We start from the raw sequence: 22,073 nt of genomic DNA on the forward strand, positions 1-22,073 counted from the left end.
TATAGGCAAAAGTTATGGAAAAGACAAAAAGCCCATGCACTCGTAATATTATTGCGCGGAATAGAAAGTCAAGTCCCAACGGTGTTACTGTTATCCCCCGACAGAACACCGACCTACCCAATCTCCTTCGCAATCCTTCCCTACTCACCAATTTAACATAAAATAAATAAATAAATACATTAAATTATTTATTAATAACAAAAATGGGGGCAAAACAAAAAAATGGCATCATCATCGCGAAAATTAAGTTTAATTCAATTAATGATTATATGTGATCTGGTCTTTAAATTTTATATAAAAGCCACTAATTTTGTTTAAAATACATATTTAAAATTATTATGAAAGATTATAATTATGAAAGATTATAATTATAATTATAAATTAAATATGTAATTATGATGTTTTTCTATAACTATTAACATAAAAATTAGTCATTTAAAATCATATCAGGATCATATAAGAAAATATTAAAAATCAACAAAAAAATCGAACAAAATATAGATATGACTATATCGACAAATGAACTATAAAAAAGGATTAAACTACTTAAAGAACATTGATAAAAATTGTAAATCATAGACGAATGATATGAGAAAAATATTTACAAACACAAATCCAATTCTTAAAAAAGATAAATGAAAAAAATCAACTAAATAATCGAAAACGTGCCAAATAGTAAATAAAGACGTGTCATAAAGATAAGAGTTATTAAAAATTAAAAATAAAGGAGAAACAAATATGTGATATAAAGATCGATCAAACAACCAAAAACGTTAAAAGGTAAAGAAAAACGTATCATCAAGACATAAAACATATCATAAAAATATAATTATTGTTATTTATATATTGAATCAAAACAATAACTAAATATATTATTTGTTGCATATTAACATCATCAATAATTAATACGTCCTTGTGAGATAAAGTATTAATTTCTTAAATAATGTTAGTAATTTAAATCCTGATGATTACGAATAAAGTAAAATGGATTGAAAGGGTCGTCTTTCTTTATGATTCTTACGTAACTCGATCTAAACTAGTTAATCAATAATTAAATACAAATAGTTAATCAAAAAAAGTATCAAATTGAATACCAAAACACGTGATAAAAAGTTGAATATATACAACAATTATAATTTGGAGAGGAAATATAAATATTAATTTAAACTGTGAAATTAAATTTAAATATTAAATGGTATATTAATGATGGATTAAAAAACTTGGAAAGAAGAACAAAAGTGTTTCCTTTTCAAAACTATCGAAACTCACTTCACTCTCACAAAAACGACAACCCCCAAATCCCTCCATCACCGCCTTCCTAATTACATAATTGTTCATATGATTAATTAATTTTATTTATTCATATGATTAAACTTTTTTTGTAGTATGAAATCTTAGGTAAACACCTAATGACAGCTGCTCTATTTCACTAATTTTTATCATGACCATCTCAGTATCTCACTAATTTAATGTTTATGTAGCAAATGTAATTAAATAGGATTATAGTTTCCTTCTCTTAGTATATACTCAATTGACCCTTTTAAGTCGCAGTTTAACAAATCTTAAATAAGTCGAGTTAAGCTAAATTGTCATTGTGGTTATCTTTTAGATCAGTTTAACAATTTCGCTATTATCGATCTCAACTACTATCTATTTTTCTTCGATATTTCAAGTATTTCAGAGGCCTTTATATGTACAACATAATTCTGCCTCTAGGATTGGGCAAATCACAATATTTCTTATGTATCTTAACTTGCAGCTTCATTTATGATCATGTATCACTCCTTCAAATGTTATAATTGGTATAATTTTTATCTTTTATTTTTATAATTAAGATATATAATATATTAAAATATTAACTAATGTTAACAAATTTAAATGATTGTAAATAATAATTAATATAAAAAGATAATTTTTGTGATAATATTGATAAAACGTAAGGTTAACAATGATTTGTTTTCTTCATAAACAAATATAGACGGTGGCCAGACAAGCCTGGATATGCCGAGTCCACGTCCGGATTTCTTCTTTCCCTCAATAATAATATTGGGAAAAGAATATTGTATATAACCAATTCCCTTTATTACTTCACATACACCTGTATGGGTGAATTTGGATTTTCTTCCTTTATCTTCCGTATTTCTTCCAACATATGTTTTGTTGTGTCGGAAAAAACATTTCATTCCAACGTGTAAACTTAAACACATGACACAACCAAGCTGACTATGCCCACTCTAAATTTTTTCAATCCTTCTTCATAGTTCCATTTTTCTGATAAAAACCCAAGACAGACACAAGCTGACAAAACTTAGGATTTCTCCATTACTTTGGAAGCTATGGAGAATGGAACGGCCGTTGTTGCTTCAAGGGAGTTCGAGGAAGTCTACGGCGGAGAGGCCGTACAAAGGGATTAGGATGAGAAGTGGGGGAAATGGGTGGCTGAGATTAGGGAGTCCAACAAGCGCTCCAGGATTTGGTTGGGTTCTTACTCCACCCGTCGCGGCGGCTCGAGCTTACGACACGGCGGTTTTTTACCTGCGTGGACCCTCGGCTAGGTTGAATTTTCCCGACCTTTTGTCGGGAGAAAAATTCGGTGGCGGCGATGGCGATTTATCGGCTTCTTCTATAAGGAAAAAGGCTGTCGAAGTTGGTGCTAGAGTTGATGCGCTTGAGGCAGCTCACCACCACCGTCACAATTATAATCATGGTTATGAGGAGGAGTTGAAGCCAAGTACAGGTGGGTTTTTACATCGGGTTGACTTGAACAAGATGCCTGACCCGGAAGATTCGGATACTGAATGGGGAAGGGAACAAAAGCGGGGAAAGGGAAGTTGTTTGAATCACGGCCCTCCAACATCTATGATTACAAAGTTGTAGTTTTTGGTATGTCCCTGACAAAAAGGATGGCCATTGCTAAAATGCACCGGCATTTCGTATCGTGCACACTGTAGTGGAGGTAAGTATGGGAAAAAACGATGAAGCCTTTTGTATTAATTATTAGTTTTTTAATGAGAATTCTTTTTTGGTTTTTCTATTTAGGCAAATTGGTGGGATCCAGTTGTGGTGATAAAAATTGAACGGTGGAAGGGGGATAATTGTATGTTTGGTGCTAATTTCCAATTTCTGCCCTTTTCTTTTAGTTGGACAACCATTATTTTCTGAAATTTTATTGAGTATTAAATTCAATGTATATATATATATATATATATGATTAAGCTAAAATGATTACAAACATAAAATGATTATAAAGTAAAGTAGTATATGTTTTGAATACTTTCAACTAGTTAATAATAAATGTTCAATCACATTTACATTAAACTTTATAGTAGTTGACGTTTGAACCAGTGACCTTTAAAAATAATAATAATTCATTTAATTATTAAGATATTTGTTTTTAATAATATTTTCTTTAATGTAATTTGATTTGTTCTAAATATATATATTTAAATATGGTGCATGCGTATATAATGGTAGTTAATTACTGCCTTCATATTGTTTAATCCACATAAACCCTTGCTTATCATAATAATCGAAGAAGAAATAAGAAAAAGAAAGTAAATATATATTTATTAATCGATCTTAAAATAAGAGAATATTATTCTTTTTATAAATTTTGAATTCGAGTAATTATGTTTGTAGATATATTATTAATGATTAAAAAATTGAATGAATCTTATTTATAATTATCTATACTATCAAACTATATATATAATCCTAAACAAGTTAAAAATTTGAGAATAATATGATAAATTATTTATTTAATTATTTATTTATTTCTATGATTTTGTTATGATATTTTAAAATAAATTATATTTGATATTATATTTTAGTTTCGTTTTATTATCTCTCATTAGAAAATAAAAACACTATCAATGTTGTAATTTTTATTTATTTATTAATGATGATTAATTATCTTATGATGATACATCATTTTATTGTATCTTTAAATAATAAATGACTTAAATGAAATTAAAATATAATATTAAGTAATTTAAAAAAATAGTTAAATGATTAAAGTAAATTGTAAAAATATATGAATGATAAAATACATAATTTACCTTAAAATGTATTATCTACAACGAAAGTTTATAGAATTGCACGGACAAAACATTCCTAAAAGGACCTGGAACTTCAACAAAATCTGGACTTCAGCCTTGTACAATAAACTTGATGTGCATGGAACTTGAATTAATATTGGACTTGGGCTTTGGATGCTTGAAAAGAGTAGTCTCCACTGAAACCCAGCTGTCCTTAAACTCATCTGCTTTCAACATGTTATTGTTATCCAGTAGGATGAGGTATCATACATCCACAATATCTTATCAGTTTCCCAGATTCAATTATTACTTTTGTTTCAGCTAAATCAGATCACCTTTATAATGCAAAGCATATAATCAATCTTCTCCCAACCCATGTCTTAGATATCTGTTGTTTGCTGTCAAATATTCATTATCAACTCGACCCCATTACTGGAAGTGGAACCACGTAGTTTTACAATCATGCCATTATCATATCAATTATTCGTGTTATTTTTGTATGATCTTTTATTTTCATATCATATAATTACATCAATATGTACTACCCTATAATTCATGATTCAGGAGAACAATATTCTCTTTAACTATTAAAATCATTCAGGTTAATTCAATACATCTTATTCAAGATTCAATTCGTATGAACCGGGACCGGTGTGATAGTCTTTAGAGAGAAGGGAAGAAAGAAATAAAAAAAATGAGGTCCACATCGGTTGCATTGAATGGTTGTTTGGAGTGATTGATGCAGTGTATGGTAATTTATGGTCTCGTTCTTAATGTGGGAGAAGGGAGGTGGTCCAAGACTAGTACATATTTTTGTCTGCGTTATTACTTTTTTTTTGTATCTTTTTATTATACATGCCAACCACGAATTCCTTTTAAGAAAGTTTCTAAATCAAGTCCAATAATCACTACAATTCATCATCCATCCACCATCAATCTTTCTTATGATTTCACGTGTCAACCAGAATCAATGTGAAGGAGGTTATCTTTATGGTTTTCTCACAAATGGGGACACTTGTTTATTGCATATACATGAAAGGTTTATTTTCATAAACTATCAAAAACCCATGGACCTAATTTCATTTTTTTCTTCATGTAGACCCCTTTTGTCATCTACACTTTTGAATAGGATCCAATACTTTGCCAAGAAAAGAAAGTCATATTTCATGTGGAATCTCAAAACTAAAATTTAAATTTCTTTTAATTGTTTAATACAGAGAGAAACATAATAATATATTTCAATTCTATGTTGTTCTTTTTAAACTACTATACACCCTAAATGTAGAGCTATACATTTAAACACATGTCTCCCTTTGTTCTATACTAATATTTGTATTTGCCTAATTATGAGTTGATAAATTAATTTCTTTCATAAACCATAAAGAGTAACTTAAAAGTAAATTGAGAACTATCTATTCCATTTCCATATCAACAACTCGAACTAAATTAGGGATTCGTTTCCACCTTGCTCCTTTTAGCATTTAATAAGTTTTTCCCATCTAATAATGTACGTAATAAATGAATCAAATGATCTTAGTGGTTAAGAGATTTGTTGTTATCCCTTGAGGTCTTAGGTTTGGGCACTGCATATGCAAGAGTATTCGTTCATTGTTAAACGATTAAATTTTTTTAAACAAATTTACTTATATTCACTCCAGACTTATAAAAAAAATATGTACATAAATATTAAAGTATTAGTAAGCTTCAAAAAATGGTCCCCATTTATTATTTATTGTTAATAATGATTAGGAGTAAGCAAAATCGTCGATTGAATTCAAGTAGAAACTTCAAACTCAGCTCGAAAAAATTTCAAGTCAAATTGAGTTGTAAAATACAACTCAAAAACTCGAATAGTAACTAGAAATTTTTAGTAATTAGTAGATTGGTTTTCAAGTTTGAGTCGAGTCCTTGGACCATGTATTATATGTATATCACATATGAAAAAAATATAAAGAAATATATATGTATTTATATGGTTATATAAAATTCTTTAAATTGAAATAAAATGATATGATAATATATAAATATTTATAGTTAATTTTAAACAGAAACTCTAAAATTCGACTCGAAAAAAATCCAAGTCCACTTCCAGTTATAAAATAAGACTTATCAACTCGAGTAACTCAAAACTTTTTAACTCAAATCAACTCGATCGAACGCACACTCCTGATAATAATATCCCAAGCATATATAGGTGCCCCATGTAATCATAGCAATTGCTTGCAATTAGATGCCACTGTCTGATTACGAAATCACTCAAATATCTTGAAACAGACTTGTGTCGTATAAATCAAAGTGCAATATTGATGGATGTCAAGCGTTTATCATGAATATTAAGAATATGGTACGTAACAATAATTGCATTATTTTAATTTCTTTATGAAAATTAGTAAGTTTGAATTATAATAATACAAATCATTCACAGTAAAATACAAGTAAAATTTTAATTATAATCGATCATTATAATAAATAAATAAATAAACTGTTAAGAGTATATACTCAAATATAAACCAAAATAATTCTACAAATACCCACACATATTGTTTGTACACAATTATATGTGTAAGTTTAAGTTCTAAACAATATTAATCAATATAAAAAAATTGATTTTATACCCTGAAAACATTTTATAAATATATCGGCATTCAATAATAAAATTACTAATAAATATCTTATACAAGTTATATACGTACATATATATAAGCATTTATTTATATATTAGTTTTACTTTGGTGGTATATTTGAAATATACAACTATGTGATAGATCAAAATATGACTTTTTTTTATTTCAGAATCAATACTAAGTTTGTTCCACTATACTTTGGAACAATCATCAATCTGTGAGATTTAAGGTATATTTTAATGAGACGAATGATATATTCGTATTTAAAAAGTTATAATTTGCAAGATTTAATGGTCATCAACGATGGTAACTAATGAAAGTCGACAGTAGTAATCGTACCGACGACAAGTGATTTTATTTTTTAGTCAAATTTAAGAATTAATTGTTATTTATCTAATATTTAAGAGTTAAATTGATTGTTTATTAAAATATATTTTTAAACTTTTTTCACTAAAATGGCACCAAATAATTATTTATCAAAATAACACCCTTTTGAAAAAGTTTTGTTTATGTGGAAGCACATTTCAAAAGGCTCATTTTAGAGAGAGTATCTTTGCCTACGTGGTAGGGAGATGTGTACAACACCGACGTCATATAGGACTAAAATGAAAAGAAATAAAAATATTGAGATAAAAATTATATGACTTTTATTTAAAAAGAAACATTTCACGCGATGCATGTTAAAGTCGCGTAATTGTATGAGCATGAGTATAAACTGATAAAACGACACTAATGACACGTGTTTATAAGCCTTAATTTCGATCACTCAATAATTGTATAATTAAAATATTGTATTTAAATGTTTCAAAAATTTTATATAAAAGCATATAAGATTTGAGAATATCATAAAAAAAATGATTGATTTTGAATTGTTAAAGACAAATTTGGATACTAAGATCTCAAGTATTTCATAATAAAATAATTTTTTAACTGTCATACTAATATAAGTATGTTCAAGTTTAAGAACTATCTTTAACCGCTTAAAACCAATAATTTTTCTGTCATGATTGATGATATTCTTAAATCTCACATTGTTTATATACGAGTTTTTTTTAAATGGTTATATATAGTCTTTTAAACATACAATTATTGAGTGAATGAAGACAATGTTTATATACACATATTGTCATCCAAATAGCATGTGTGTGTAATTTTGTGTTTTTGATATGTATCATACGCATTATTTCTTATTGAATAAAATTTGTATAGTATTTGTCTAATATTTTTATTTTTATTTTATTTTAGTTATGAACGATGTCATTGTAGTAGAAACCGTTCGAATGCCCAGTTAAATTAATATTTTATTAAAATTTTAAAATTAATCTCTCTTACAAATATATCATGTCATTAAACTAACATTAACAATATATAATATTTTAATAATAAAGATATTATATATAAAAAATATAAATAGTAAATACTTTACTTTTTAAATTTGTATAGTTTAGCTTCATTAAATTCGATTGGCGAATTATATATATAAACAAGCCCTACAGCCATTGGGTTTCAGAAGAAAGCGAGCCACAAAAATGACAAATATTTATTTATAAGCAAGTGGTAAGAAAGAGAAAATAAGACAGAAATAATAAAGAAATGTTTTACTAATAAAGGAAGAGATTGTGGATGGTTTTGGCTATAAGTTTAAACTCAAAATTGTTTCTTCTATTCTGCCTTCAGCAGCTGAGTTTGTTTTACAACTTCTTCCAGTCTTCTCTAACCCTTTCTTTCCTTCCTTCTTAGCTATTACTATCTTTTAGCTAACTAACAATTCTCTTTCCTTTTACGAAACATCTTTTCTTTTTCCTTTTCCGAAACATCTTTCCTTTATCCCTTCCCTCATTGTTTATCTACTAAGTGGAGGGAGAGATAGAAAAGACCGAGGTTTTCTTTTAGTTTTCTCTCTGAATTTTCTGGCCTTTATTTTGTTTGGTGATGATGTTTTCTTGAGTTTGTTGTTTTCTTTTTGCTGGAGATTATAAACTGAGAAATAGGGGGAAAATGTGGGATCTTAATGACTCGCCGTATCAACAACCGAGAGACGATGAATCCGAGGGCTTTTGTTCGTCGCATAAGACTTCCGTAGACGGTGATGAAGACAAGGGAAAACGGGTCGGATCCATGTCGAATTCAAGCTCATCAGCTTTGGTAGTTGAGGATGGATCGAAGAAGATGGTGAGCGAGTTAAAGCATGCTTAAAGAAGAGAAGTAGCAGGATTTTCGGTTTCTCGGTGCCTCACGAAGAAGAAGAGTGCTCCATGGAGAGTGACCCGGCTCCCGTGACCCGCCAGTTCTTCCCTCTCGATCAAGACCAGGAAACGGGTTCCCCTTCAGTGTTCCCCCAGGCTCACTGGGTAGGCGTCAGATTCTGCCAATCTGAGCTTCTCACCCCAGAAAGATCCGCTGAAGCTTCACACCCGATGAAGAAAAGCAGGAGAGGACCTAGGTCGAGAAGCTCTCAGTATAGAGGAGTTACCTTTTATAGAAGAACTGGCAGATGGGAGTCTCATATTTGGTTAGTTTTACTTATTTTTTTCTCATTTAAATCACAACAACAAGACTTGGAATTTCTTTTTCTTTCTTACTATATTTAAGCCAATCAGAATTTAAGTTGTTTTTGGATTTGTCATTTGACGTACAGGGATTGTGGAAAACAAGTTTATTTAGGTATAAGTACTGTCCTTTATTCTCATCAGTTTTTCGATTAGATTTTCAGACAAGTTTCGTGTCTGATTTCTTCGTTTTCTCGGCTGAGTTAGGTGGATTTGATACGGCACAAGCGGCTGCTCGGTGATCTCTCGAGTCTCGATCCCTTTTATATCTCTTTTATCACACAAAGAAAACTATGGGGGGGGGGGAACTTAACAAAAGCTTAATATGTATGGCAGTGCATATGATAGGGCAGCAATCAAGTTCCGGGGATTAGAGGCCGATATAAACTTTACCATCGAAGATTACAAGGAGGACTTGAAACAGGTGATCTTAAGGCAGAAGCAGTTTATCTCATCTTGTCTTACAAAAAGGTAAAGATTGTGTCTTTTTTGTTGCATAACAGATGAGTAACCTAACCAAGGAAGAATTTGTGCATGCTCTTCGCCGACAAAGCACCGGTTTTCCCAGAGGAAGTTCGAAATATAGAGGAGTTACTTTACACAAATGTGGGAGATGGGAAGCCAGAATGGGCCAATTTTTAGGCAAAAAGTAACCCTTTTTTTCTTGATCCTTGTATTCATAGCAAATAATATTATTGTTTGTTTCTTCATCGAGCTGTTCAATTGTCTTGTTGCAGGTATGTTTATTTAGGCTTGTTTGACACCGAGATTGAAGCAGCCAGGTTCGTGTGTTTCCTTCTTCTTTCGTCTTCTAAATTAAAAATAAACTGTAGAGTCTTCTGGTCCATTTTTGTAGGGCTTATGACAGAGCTGCAATTAAGTGCAATGGAAAAGACGCTGTTACTAACTTTGATCCCAGCATATACGAAAACGAGCTTAATAATTCTGGCGGTAAGTAAATTAAATTCCATCGTATTGTTCATTAATCATTTTCCCTTTGAAAGATTTATATGTTGAATCCGTTCCTCGTGCTTCTTGTTGTTTAGAAACGTCCGGTAATGCCGGAGATCACAACCTGGACTTAAGCTTAGGGAATTCGAACTCAAACAATGTGAAAACTACGACTGACAGGCAAAGTGGTTTGGGTTATAGCGAGGAAGAAACAATGATGCTGTTGAGTCAAACACACATTCAAGCTCCAGCAACAACAAAGTATAATAATGGACAGTTCAAGAGACCTGGAGAGATGTTTCAGATTATTCCTCCATACATTAATCCATCAACTTACCAGGTTTGTTTAGCTTTTGATTAGATATCGAAATTTACTCAAAATTACTTTTTCTTTTTTTATAGCGTATTTGTTCGTGAATTATTAGATTCATTTTCCAAGAAGCAGCAATGGAGGCCGAATTGGGAGTGATCTTTCGCTATCAAGCGGTGATCATCAACAGTTGTTTGGAAATTCTGCAGCATCATCAGGATTCCCATCGCAGATTACACCTTCTTCCCAGACTTGGCTTCACCAAAATGGCTTCCATTCACTCATCTAAAAAGAAAAAACTACCCTCACTAACAATCTTATTGAATGTTTCTTTTTTTACTTCAAACCTTTTTTGTGTTGTCTTTAATGGCATTGCTTTGCAGCCTTATACAGTTGTATGTATATAAATAATTATAATACCCCATTTTATATTGAATGTGCTACTTTATATTAATTATCTTCATTATCACTAAATGAATCTAAACGTTTTTGAATGAAAATCTGCTAGGGAAAATCATGAATGGGACGGTGATGAATAGTCACTATCATTTATGTCCTTCGCATCAGTTCTCTCAAACCAAAAGCAATCGGACATGTGTGGTTACTGGTTATAATGACAAGATGGACTTTTTGTCATCTTAACCCTTTCTCTTCACTCTACCCCTTGCCTATTTTGCTTATTACAGCAAATGTTAAAAAAATATTATTCTTATTAAAAGATTCAGATTACATAATTTTTACAAGATATTTATATTGTTAATGGATTAAAAAATTAATAGGTATAATTTATAATCATCTCATAAAATATCAATATAATATAGGAATAAAACCCTAATACTAATCACCTTAACAAATCAAACTAATCATTTCGAAGAAGAAACAATTTCATTGGCCAAGGAGGTAAGGGGTTTCTGAGTTTTCTCAAATCTCATTTTCAATGTCTGATAAAAATATGGAAAGATTGTTAATGGACAAGTTCACCTTTATTTATTTATTAGGAATTATTTAAAAAGTTTAATTTAAAAAAAATTAATTTTATATTTTTTGAGAATGGGTCTACTCATTCCTTTATAATTTCACCACTGAACTGAGGAGTGAAGACTGTACGAGGAAGTGAAGGGTGTTTGTGTCTTTGGGATGTTTAATACTATATGGTGTTTGCATCAGTGTAATTGTTAATGGTTTGAACGTCCATTGGCAATAAGATAAAGGTACTAAATTGAATACAAACTTAATTTCCATTAACTACTAAAAAAATAATTTCAATTTCGTCATCTGGGTCGTCATTCTTCAATATTTTTTTATCAGTTTGCACTTTGCATACGGAGAGCATAGATTTCTTTTAATAAAAAAAGGAAAATTTTCTATATGGAGAAAGGTCAAGGCCACCTTCCTCTCTCATCATCATCACCAATATCTTGAAGAGTTAAATATGCAGAAAAGTTGATAAAATAACTCATTTCATTAATATTTCATTCATAACATATATTTATATTAGGGTAAACTATACGGGAGATGTTGAAACATTTTGATGTTCTGATATAACAAATTAAATTAAAAGAATTTTAATTTTGAAAATGATTTTTCTAAGCATATTCGATATATTAACTCGAATATCAAAATATTACTCAAAGTATTTCAAAGTTCATTTTAAATCCTTACTAAAGTGTAAAATTAAGTTTTAATCTTAAAATAATTTCAAAACAATTTTACAAGGTATTTCGAACCGTTTAAAAGCCAAAGATTACAGTTTGTCCAGAGGGAACCGAATCCCCCTGAATGGTTTGGCTCCGAGAAATTCCAGTATGCTCGGAGGGCACCGATTCCCCCCACTGTTCAACGGTCGAATATTTAAATTTTACACTTAGGGAACCGATTCCCCATGAGGGGGTACCGATTCCCCCCACGCTCCAAGCAGAAATATTAATTGTTTTCACAGTTAAACGGCTCCAACAACTTCATTAATGATCCCCAACGTTCAGAAATAATTCAAGGTGTATTTAAACAAGCTTAGAAGCCATTGATCAACAACAAGATACATCAAGCAACTAGAATCAAGAGAGAATCAAACCTCAAGTTTGAGCATTTCAAGCCTATTTTTCATTCAATATTCATTTTGCTTTCAAGAGCACTTATTGTGCTCAATTGTATTTATTCTTGAGTATTCTTTCTTTGTTCTAGAATTATGCAAACATATTTGCCTTGTGAGGTTTTTCTTGTAAGTTTGCGAAATTTGTAATCTTCTCTTTAAGAAAGAGTGTTCTCAAGAATTGGGGTATAATTCTTGAGGGTGTTGTAAGGTTATCACTTTGGCCTCAAAAGAAAGAACAAATTAGTGAATTTGTTGGAAAATTATTAGTGTGGATAGCTAATATAGTGGACGTATACTTTGATTGAAAAAGTCGAACCACTCTAAATCGCTGTGTAATTACTTTCAATTTTCTGCAAAAGCTTCCACAAAATTTTAATTGCCAATTCACCCCCTCTTGGCCGATTCCGTCAATCGATTAACTCAACAATTGGCATCAGAGCCTAACTCATTTGAAGGTTTAATCGCTTCTTGAGTCAATTCGGGAAGAGTTACATCGATAATCAAAGTCATCAATGACCTCTACTTCAAACTTCGACTCCGGTCTCGATTCGATGCCCGTCAACAAGCTTCCTTTCTTCAATGGGGCTAACTATGCCTATTGGAAAAATAGGATGATGTACTTCATTCAAGCAAGTGACATGGGAGCATGGAATGCAGTAGAAGAAGGATACATCAAGCCTCTCACTCATCCAAAATTATGGAGTGAATGTGAGACAAGAATGTTCTAGCTCAACTCCAAAGCCATCCATATCATATTTTGTGCTCTTGGACCAGATGAATACGGAAGAGTTTCATCTTGTAAAACCGCCAAAGAAATATGGGGTAAACTTCAAGTCACTCATGAAGGTACCGATGTGGTAAAGAAATCTAAAATTAGTATTCTAACACATAGCTATGAAAATTTCAGGATGAAACCAAATGAAGATATCAAAGCTATGACGAATAGATTTTCAACGATTGTCAATGGTCTCAAATCATATGGAGAGAACATTTCAAATGAAAAGCTTGTAAAGAAGTTAGTCTACTTGTAACATCCGCAATACCGGGTTAGTGACTAAATTGAAAAGTTTTAGAATTTGGTGACTAACGTAGAAGAATGAAATAATTTAATGATTATTGGAAATATATGATGAAGGTTATTTAGTAATTATTAAAGGAAGTAAAATATGAAGGTTTAAGCTGAAATGAAGTGAATTTTGAGCTCAAAAATGTGATTTCTGGGCAAGGGGAATCGGTACCCATTCAAGGGGAACCGATACCCCCTCAAGCGAACCAGAATTTACAGAATGTCAAGGGGGAACCGATACCCCCACAGGAGGGAACCGATTCCCCCTAAAGGAAAATTGTAAATATTGGTTTAATAAGTTCGTTTAAGTTGCTAGTATCAAATTACAAGGTGTAGGTATCTAATAATTGTCTTAAAATATATAATTATGTAGATTCAGAGCCTAAACGAGTTCCAGAATCATTGACAAGTAAGATCGATAAAAAGGGAATATAAGAGATTGAAATGGACAAGTGAGGCCAGGTGAGTGCATATTAGTATTATATGATGTTAAATGGAAATAAGACTTGCGACAAGTCTATTTCCATAGTAAAATGCATGAATTCATAAATAGAAGTATATATGTGTATGATTTATATGTGTTGACATGTTATTGTATATATATATTATATGGTTGATATGAATATGTGATTATGAATAGGTAGAAAGGAAACAAATGATGATATAAGAATCTATTATAAGATATATGATATGAAAATATGATATGAGCTATGTGAGATATGAATATAAAATCATATGAGAAGTGAAAATAATTACATGAAAATAGACTAAGTGATTACATGTATATGTGAAAGAAGCTATGAGCTTATATGAATATGTGATATGAATGAAGCTATATGATACGATCTATGTGATTACATGCACATATGATATATGTTATATGAAATGACATATGAATAGGCAATACATGTGATATGATATGGAATACATGGTTACACATACATGTGGTATGTGACAGAAGAGAAATGACAAGTAATGTGAATTGTTAAATGATAATGCCCATGTTATGTGATATGAGAGCTAGGGTATAGTTGGCATGCCAAGGGTCAAGGGTTTACCTATGTTCTTCGGGACATATGAACTGTTTACCTATGTTTTTCGGGACATATGGACTGTTTACCTATGTTCTTCGGGACATATGGACTGTTTACCTATGCTTTTTCGGGACATATGGACTGTTTACCTATGTTCTTCGGGACATATGGACTGATTACCTAGGTTCTTCGGAATCTATGGACTGGTCCTTCGGGACATTGATCGAGCTGTGGTGACAGCATATGTGTGCACAACCTCAATGTACTCACATACCTTAAGTTCTCACTAGTGTACATGGGCTAATAAAGTGATTAAACAAGCATACTGAATGAGATATGTATACGATGGGTTTATAAATGGTTATCAAAGGTAAGTGGTTTGAAATGTGTTACATGAACCATATGATGTTATGTGTGTTTCTTAATGATAATGATAGAGATTATGATAATGATGGTATATGTTTATGTATGCTTTATGTTATATGAAATATTATATATTTTATATGCCTCACTAAGTCATCGACTTAGCGTGTGATTGTTTCACACGTAGGTTTGGAAAGCGAAAAGAAAAGTAAAGAGGAACAAGACAGGTCAGTTACTTCTTACCGAAGATCAGATCAGAAAAGATCTCTTGAATTAGATGTATTCTGTACATTGAAAATAGTTGGCATGTAATTAATGTTTTTGAATTGTATATGCTCTGATCGGTTTTGTCAAAAACATTTCAGCTCTGAATAGTTCTGGAAATATTTTGAATAAGTTACATGTACAAAAGTTTTAAATTACTCACTATTTTATATGAATAAATTTTTGAAAAGTCAATGTGAGACTTCGGACTCGTATCCTGGTCAGATACGGGTTGGGAGTGTTACATTTAATGGTATCAGAGCTAAGGTTTAGCCGATTCTCGGCATAAACCGAAGTCCAAAGTGTCATAAAATGTGTACATGCCAACATAGAGTGAAAAAAAAATTCTGATCTGATAGTGTAAGGAGTATGTTGTCTTGCTAATATAATAAGAATAGTTTAATACAGTAGAAATCCGATCGTGATAATTTCGAAGTAAGTGAAGGTGATATTCCTGATTGTGATAGCTATTCACCTGCCCTGGCCAGGCAAGGATGAAGAGCGGACACCTCAGGAAATGCCTAGTAAGATCAAAAGTTGATTTCAGAAAGCTGAAATCATATCTGAATAATGATAGAAAGTTTTCATTGTTTTGAATCGGAAACACGATATAGAGTAGTTTTGTTATTATGTGGATAAGATAGAATATGGTGAACAAGTGTCACTATAAGATTGTTAAAAAGATCAAAGGATATGGTGAGTATTTGTATAAGAATTCAAGAATAGATGCATCAGTGACAAGTGCATAAGAGATATGGAGATAGAGTTTATGAATTTAAGACAAAGGGATAATATGGTGTATAAGCAAGAGTGTGGCTATAATAAGGGTTTGCATTCTAGATGAAAAGAGTTAGCGTTGACTAACCAGATTATGTGATGGAAAAGGTATAGAATTGATTTTTTTTTTGAGATTTTGTTAAGATAAGACAACCAAATATGAAATGGATCTGGATACAATTGTATATTTGGATCATAGTACTATTGTATAGTAAAGGGAATAAGGATTTGTATATTTGAGTAAAGCTGAGGATTGATAAGAAGAGTTTATGAATGGGTATATCGATGATCAGTTTATAAGACAAAGTAAGTCAAAATGTTTAGTTGAACAACGGAAATTATAGGATGTATGAGAATGGAGGTGAAATTGACAAGTTAAGTAAACAAATTTTTAGATAATTTCGATTGGAAAGGATGTATGTGATTGGTTGATTAGGGTTGTATTCTAGATTGGACAGATGTTATTGATTAACTGTCAGAGTAAAAGTGATAGAGTTATAAGATTGGAAGAAAATGTAAAGTTGAGTTAATCAATTATGATGTGAATCTGAATATAGTTTGGTATTCTGATCAGATAGCTATGATGTAGAAAATGAGATAAGTATTTGCATGGAATTTTAAGAAATGAAAATACAAGTATAAGAAATAGGTTATCAAAGTTATGAGGATGCAATGAAGATTGGTATATAACGATGAATATAGGTGATAAGACAAGAGTATGTGAACATGAAAGGAAATATATGATTTGTGTATAAGAAATAAATAAAGGAAGAATGGAATAAAGAAATGAAATGGGATTGAGTTAAAGGATCAGACACGATAAAGGTTATATGGAAGTGTAGGTGATAATTTTTGGATATACAAGTGAGCAAAGAGTGATTGGTGAGGTGAAAAGATTTTATAAAGTGTATGTTGAATCATATTTAAAGAAGATTTAAGGTCGTGTTCTTGGTTAAATGATGATGGAAAACGAATTTGGTTATTATTATAAGGTAATTAGAGATGGATTTATGATGTTGATTGATAATGTAATTAGTGATAAGTGACATGATATGAATGTATAAAGGAAAAGGTAATTGAAAAGTTAAAGGATTGAAAAGTACGTTTCCTGATGATGACAAGAAAGAGTAAGTAAATGAAGTAACATGAGAACATTAAAAGATATGTTTTATCAAAATGTTCAGTGAAAATTCGAGGTGGAATTTTCTTAAAAAGGAGGGGAGATTTGTAACATCCGCAATACCGGGTTAGTGACTAGATTGAAAAGTTTCAGAATTTGGTGACTAACGTAGAAGAATGAAATAATTTAATGATTATTTGAAATATATGATGAAGGTTATTTAGTAATTATTAAAGGAAGTAAAATATGAAGGTTTAAGCTGAAATGAAGTGAATTTCGAGCTCAAAAATGTGATTTCTGGGCAAGGGGAATCGGTACCCATTCAAGGGGAACCGATACCCCCTCAAGCAAACCAGAATTTACAGAATGTCAAGGGGGAACCGATACCCCCACAGGAGGGAACCGATTCCCCCCTAAAGGAAAATTATAAATATTGGTTTAATAAGTTCGTTTAAGTTGCTAGTATCAAATTACAAGGTGTAGGTATCTAATAATTGTCTTAAAATGTATAATTATGTAGATTCAGAGCCTAAACGAGTTCCGGAATCATTGACAAGTAAGATCGATAAAAAGGGAAGATAAGAGATTGAAATGGACTAGTGAGGCCAGGTGAGTGCATATTAGTATTATATGATGTTAAATGGAAATAAGACTTGCGACAAGTCTATTTCCATAGTAAAATGCATGAATTCATAAATAGAAATATATATGTGTATGATTTATATGTGTTGACATGTTATTGTATATATGTATTATATGGTTGATATGAATATATGATTATGAATAGGTAGAAAGGAAACAAATGATGATATAAGAATCTATTATAAGATATATGATATGAAAATATGATATGAGCTATGTGAGATATGAATATAAAATCATATGAGAAGTGAAAAGAATTACATGAAAATAGACTAAGTGATTACATGTATATGTGAAAGAAGCTATGAGCTTATATGAATATGTGATATGAATGAAGCTATATGATACGATCTATGTGATTACATGCACATATGATATATGTTATATGAAATGACATATGAATAGGCAATACATGTGATATGATATGGAATACATGGTTACATATACATGTGGTATGTGACAGAAGAGAAATGACAAGTAATGTGAACTGTTAAATGATAATGCCCATGTTATGTGATATAAGAGCTAGGGTATAGTTGGCATGCCAAGGGTCGAGGGTTTACCTATGTTCTTCGGGACATATGGACTGTTTACCTATGTTCTTCGGGACATATGGACTGTTTACCTATGTTCTTCGGGACATATGGACTGATTACCTAGGTTCTTCAGAATCTATGGACTGGTCATTCGGGACATTGATCGAGCTGTGGTGACAGCATATGTGTGCACAACCTCAATGTACTCACATACCTTAAGTTCTCACTAGTGTACATGGGCTAATAAAGTGATTAAACAAGCATACTAAATGAGATATGTATACGATGGGTTTATAAATGGTTATCAAAGGTAAGTGGTTTGAAATGTGTTATATGAACCATATGATGTTATGTGTGTTTCTTAATGATAATGATAGAGATTATGATAATGATGGTATATGTTTATGTATGCTTTATGTTATATGAAATATTATATGTTTTATATGCCTCACTAAGTCATCAACTTAGCGTGTGATTGTTTCACACGTAGGTTTGGAAAGCTAAAAGAAAAGTAAAGAGGAACAAGACATGTCAGTTACTTCTTACCGAATATTAGATCAGAAAAGATCTCTTGAATTAGATGTATTCTGTACATTGAAAATAGTTGGCATGTAATTAATGTTTTTGAATTGTATATGCTCTGATCGGTTTTGTCAAAAACATTTAAGCTCTGAATAGTTCTGGAAATATTTTGAATAAGTTACATGTACAAAAGTTTTAAATTACTCACTATTTTATATGAATAAATTTTTGAAAAGTCAATGTGACACTTCGGACTCGTATCCTGGTCGGATACGGGTTGGGGGTGTTACACTACTCCCTTCCAAAATCGTGGCAATCAAAGAAGACGGCAATCATCGAGTCTAAGGACCTAACGTCCTTAACTCTTGAAGAACTAATCGGTTCCCTTCTCACTCATGAAATGATGCTTGAAGATGAAGTGGACCTTGATAAGATTGACGAGACACCAAAGGAGAAGGAGAAGAAGAAAAACATTAGAGTTACTCTCAAATCCACAAAAGATGAGAATGATTCGAATGACGATGATGATGACGAGGAAATGGCATTATTTTCCAAACGATTCAAAAGTTGATGATGCCCAACCGAGGAAGAAAATTCAAACGTCATGAAGGCTTTAAAACTAAATCGAAGGAGAAAGACCCGATCATTTGCTATGAATGCAAAAAACTGGGGCATGTCAAATATGATTGCCCATAATTGAAGAAAAAGTGTCAATCTAAAATGAAGCACAAGGCTCACGTATCTACATGGAGCGATGAAGAAGGTTCCGATGAAAAGGAACAAGAAGTTGCAAACTTGTGCTTGATGGTTATCGGGGAAGATTCTAAGGTAACCTCTAACTCATTCGATTTGGATGAATTATCTTATGATAAGTTATTAGAGGATTATAATGGGTTGGCTTCGGATTATAAGACTCTATTTTCAAAATACAAAAATGATATTTCAAAATTGAAAAACGAAAAATAGTCTTATATCCAAGACCAACAATGGAGCTTGAAAGTAAGATCAAAGAATTGCAAATCAAAATTAATGATTTTGAAAAGAAAAATACTGATTTGCATAACTTACTTTCAAAAGTTCATGATGATCATCAAAAGAATATTGATGATCTTAAAACTTCTTTTAATAAGGTTGGAACAAAAAGTTTTGAAAAAAGTGAGAATTCAAAATCTAACTTTGTTAAGAAAAGTTTTAGAAGCTGCAATCATAGAAGTCCTCAACGAACCTTGAATGGTAAAATTATTAAGAGTATATGGGTTCCTAAAGAATTTATTACTACTAAAGATAAGGATGTCCTTCATAAATGGATACCAAAGGGGACAAGGATTTTAGAAACTAATGAATATGGACCCAAAAGAATTTGGGTACCAAAAATTAGAAATTAATCTATGTTTGTAGGAAAAGGAGCATTGCTACAAAGCACGAGAAACAAATCCAAATTCATGGTACCTTGATAATGGATGCTCGAGACACATGACCGGAGACAAAAGCCGGTTCATAGAGCTTAACGCCAAAAATGGAGAAATGACTTTTGGTGATAATTCAAAAGGTCACATTGAAGGTATTGGTACTATAGGTAATACTTCTTCCATACAAATTAAAAATGTGTTATATGTGAATGGATTAAAGTATAATCTATTGAGTATTAGTCAATTATGCGATAAGGGATTCAATGTCATGTTTGATATTAATGGTTGTAAAGTCATTGACATTGCATCTAATCGGGTTATGCTTGTTGGTCATAGAATATGAAACATATACATGGTGCATTTAGATTCTATTGATATGACTAATTTGTGCCTAGTTGCTAAGGATGAGCATGATAGTTGGTTATGGCATAGAAGACTAGGACATGCTAGCATGAGTGTTTTGCAACGGTTAGTTCAAGGAGAATTGGTTCGAGGGCTGACTAAACTAAAATTTGATAATGATAAAATCTGTGATGCTTGTGCTAAAGGAAAACAAAAGCGAGTTTCTTTTAAATCCATTAATGACGTATCAACTAGTAGAGTATTACAATTGATCCATATAGATCTTTTTGGGCCAACTAGGACTACTAGCTTGGGTGGAAAACAATATGCATTTGTCTTGGTATATGACTATTCTAGATATACTTGGGTTCTATTTTTAAGTACTAAAGATGAAGCATTAGAACATTTCATCACATTTTCAAAAATAATCCAAAATGAAAAGGTTACTCTATAACTAGTGTTAGGAGTGATCATTGCACTGAATTTGAAAATCTTGGATTTATTGAGTTTTGTAATTCTAATGGTATTAGCTATAATTTTTCAGCACCTAGAACCCCTCAACAAAATGGAGTTGTTGAGAGGAAAAATCGAACTTTAGAAGAAATGGCTAGAACCATGCTTTGTGAAAATAATTTGCCAAAATATTTTTTGGCGGAAGCCACAAATATCTCTTGTTATGTTGTAAATCGAGTAATGATTAGACCAATTTTAAAGAAAACTCCATATGAAATTTTCAAAAATAAAAAGCCTAACATTAGTTATTTTCATCCTTTTGGATGTAAATGTTTTGTTTTGAACAACGGTAAAGAAAACCTTGGCAAATTTGATGCTAAAAGTGATGAATGAATTTTTCTGGGTTATTCCTTAAATTTTAAAGCTTATCGAGTATTTAATAAAAGAACTTTAGTTGTATAAGAGTCTATACATGTTGTTTTCGATGATAATCCCCTTCCGAGGAAGGATTCTTGTGTGAATGATGAGGTAGGTATTATAAATACAAATGAAGTTAGACATGACTTTAGAGAACCATCATCAAATGAAGAAACAAAAGATGAGGTAACTCATGATCCTCTTGAGAATCCAACCATTGAAGAAAGGGAAGTATCTTATCCAAGAGAGTACAACTATGTTAAGGATGATGAAATCATAGGTGATCCATCCAAAGGGGTAACAACTCGATATTCTCTTAGAAATATTTGTAATTATGTTGCATTTATCTCATGCATAGAGCCTAAGAATATTAAAGAAGCATTAAATGATGAATATTGGATTATGGCTATGCAAGAAGAGTTAAATCAATTTGAGAGAAGTAAAGTTTGGACATTAGTTGAAAGGCCTAGTAATAAATCTACTGGTGGTACTAGATGGGTATTTAGGAATAAGCTTGATGAGAATGGTAATATAGTGAGAAACAAGGCTAGACTTGTTGCTCAAG

General features: G+C 31.3%; 2 pseudogenes; both read left to right on the forward strand.

Annotated features, from left to right (window-relative positions):
* The first annotated feature begins 2,112 nt into the window (after positions 1 to 2,112).
* On the forward strand, positions 2,113 to 3,139 carry LOC120126993 (annotated as a pseudogene).
* A 5,150-nt stretch (positions 3,140 to 8,289) lies between these two features.
* LOC120126990 lies at positions 8,290 to 10,923 on the forward strand (annotated as a pseudogene).
* Positions 10,924 to 22,073: the final 11,150 nt, after the last annotated feature.

The sequence above is a fragment of the Hibiscus syriacus genome, unplaced genomic scaffold, assembly GCF_006381635.1.
Source record: "Hibiscus syriacus cultivar Baekdansim isolate YM2019G1 unplaced genomic scaffold, ASM638163v2 tig00110462_pilon, whole genome shotgun sequence".
Classification (NCBI taxonomy): domain Eukaryota; kingdom Viridiplantae; phylum Streptophyta; class Magnoliopsida; order Malvales; family Malvaceae; genus Hibiscus; species Hibiscus syriacus.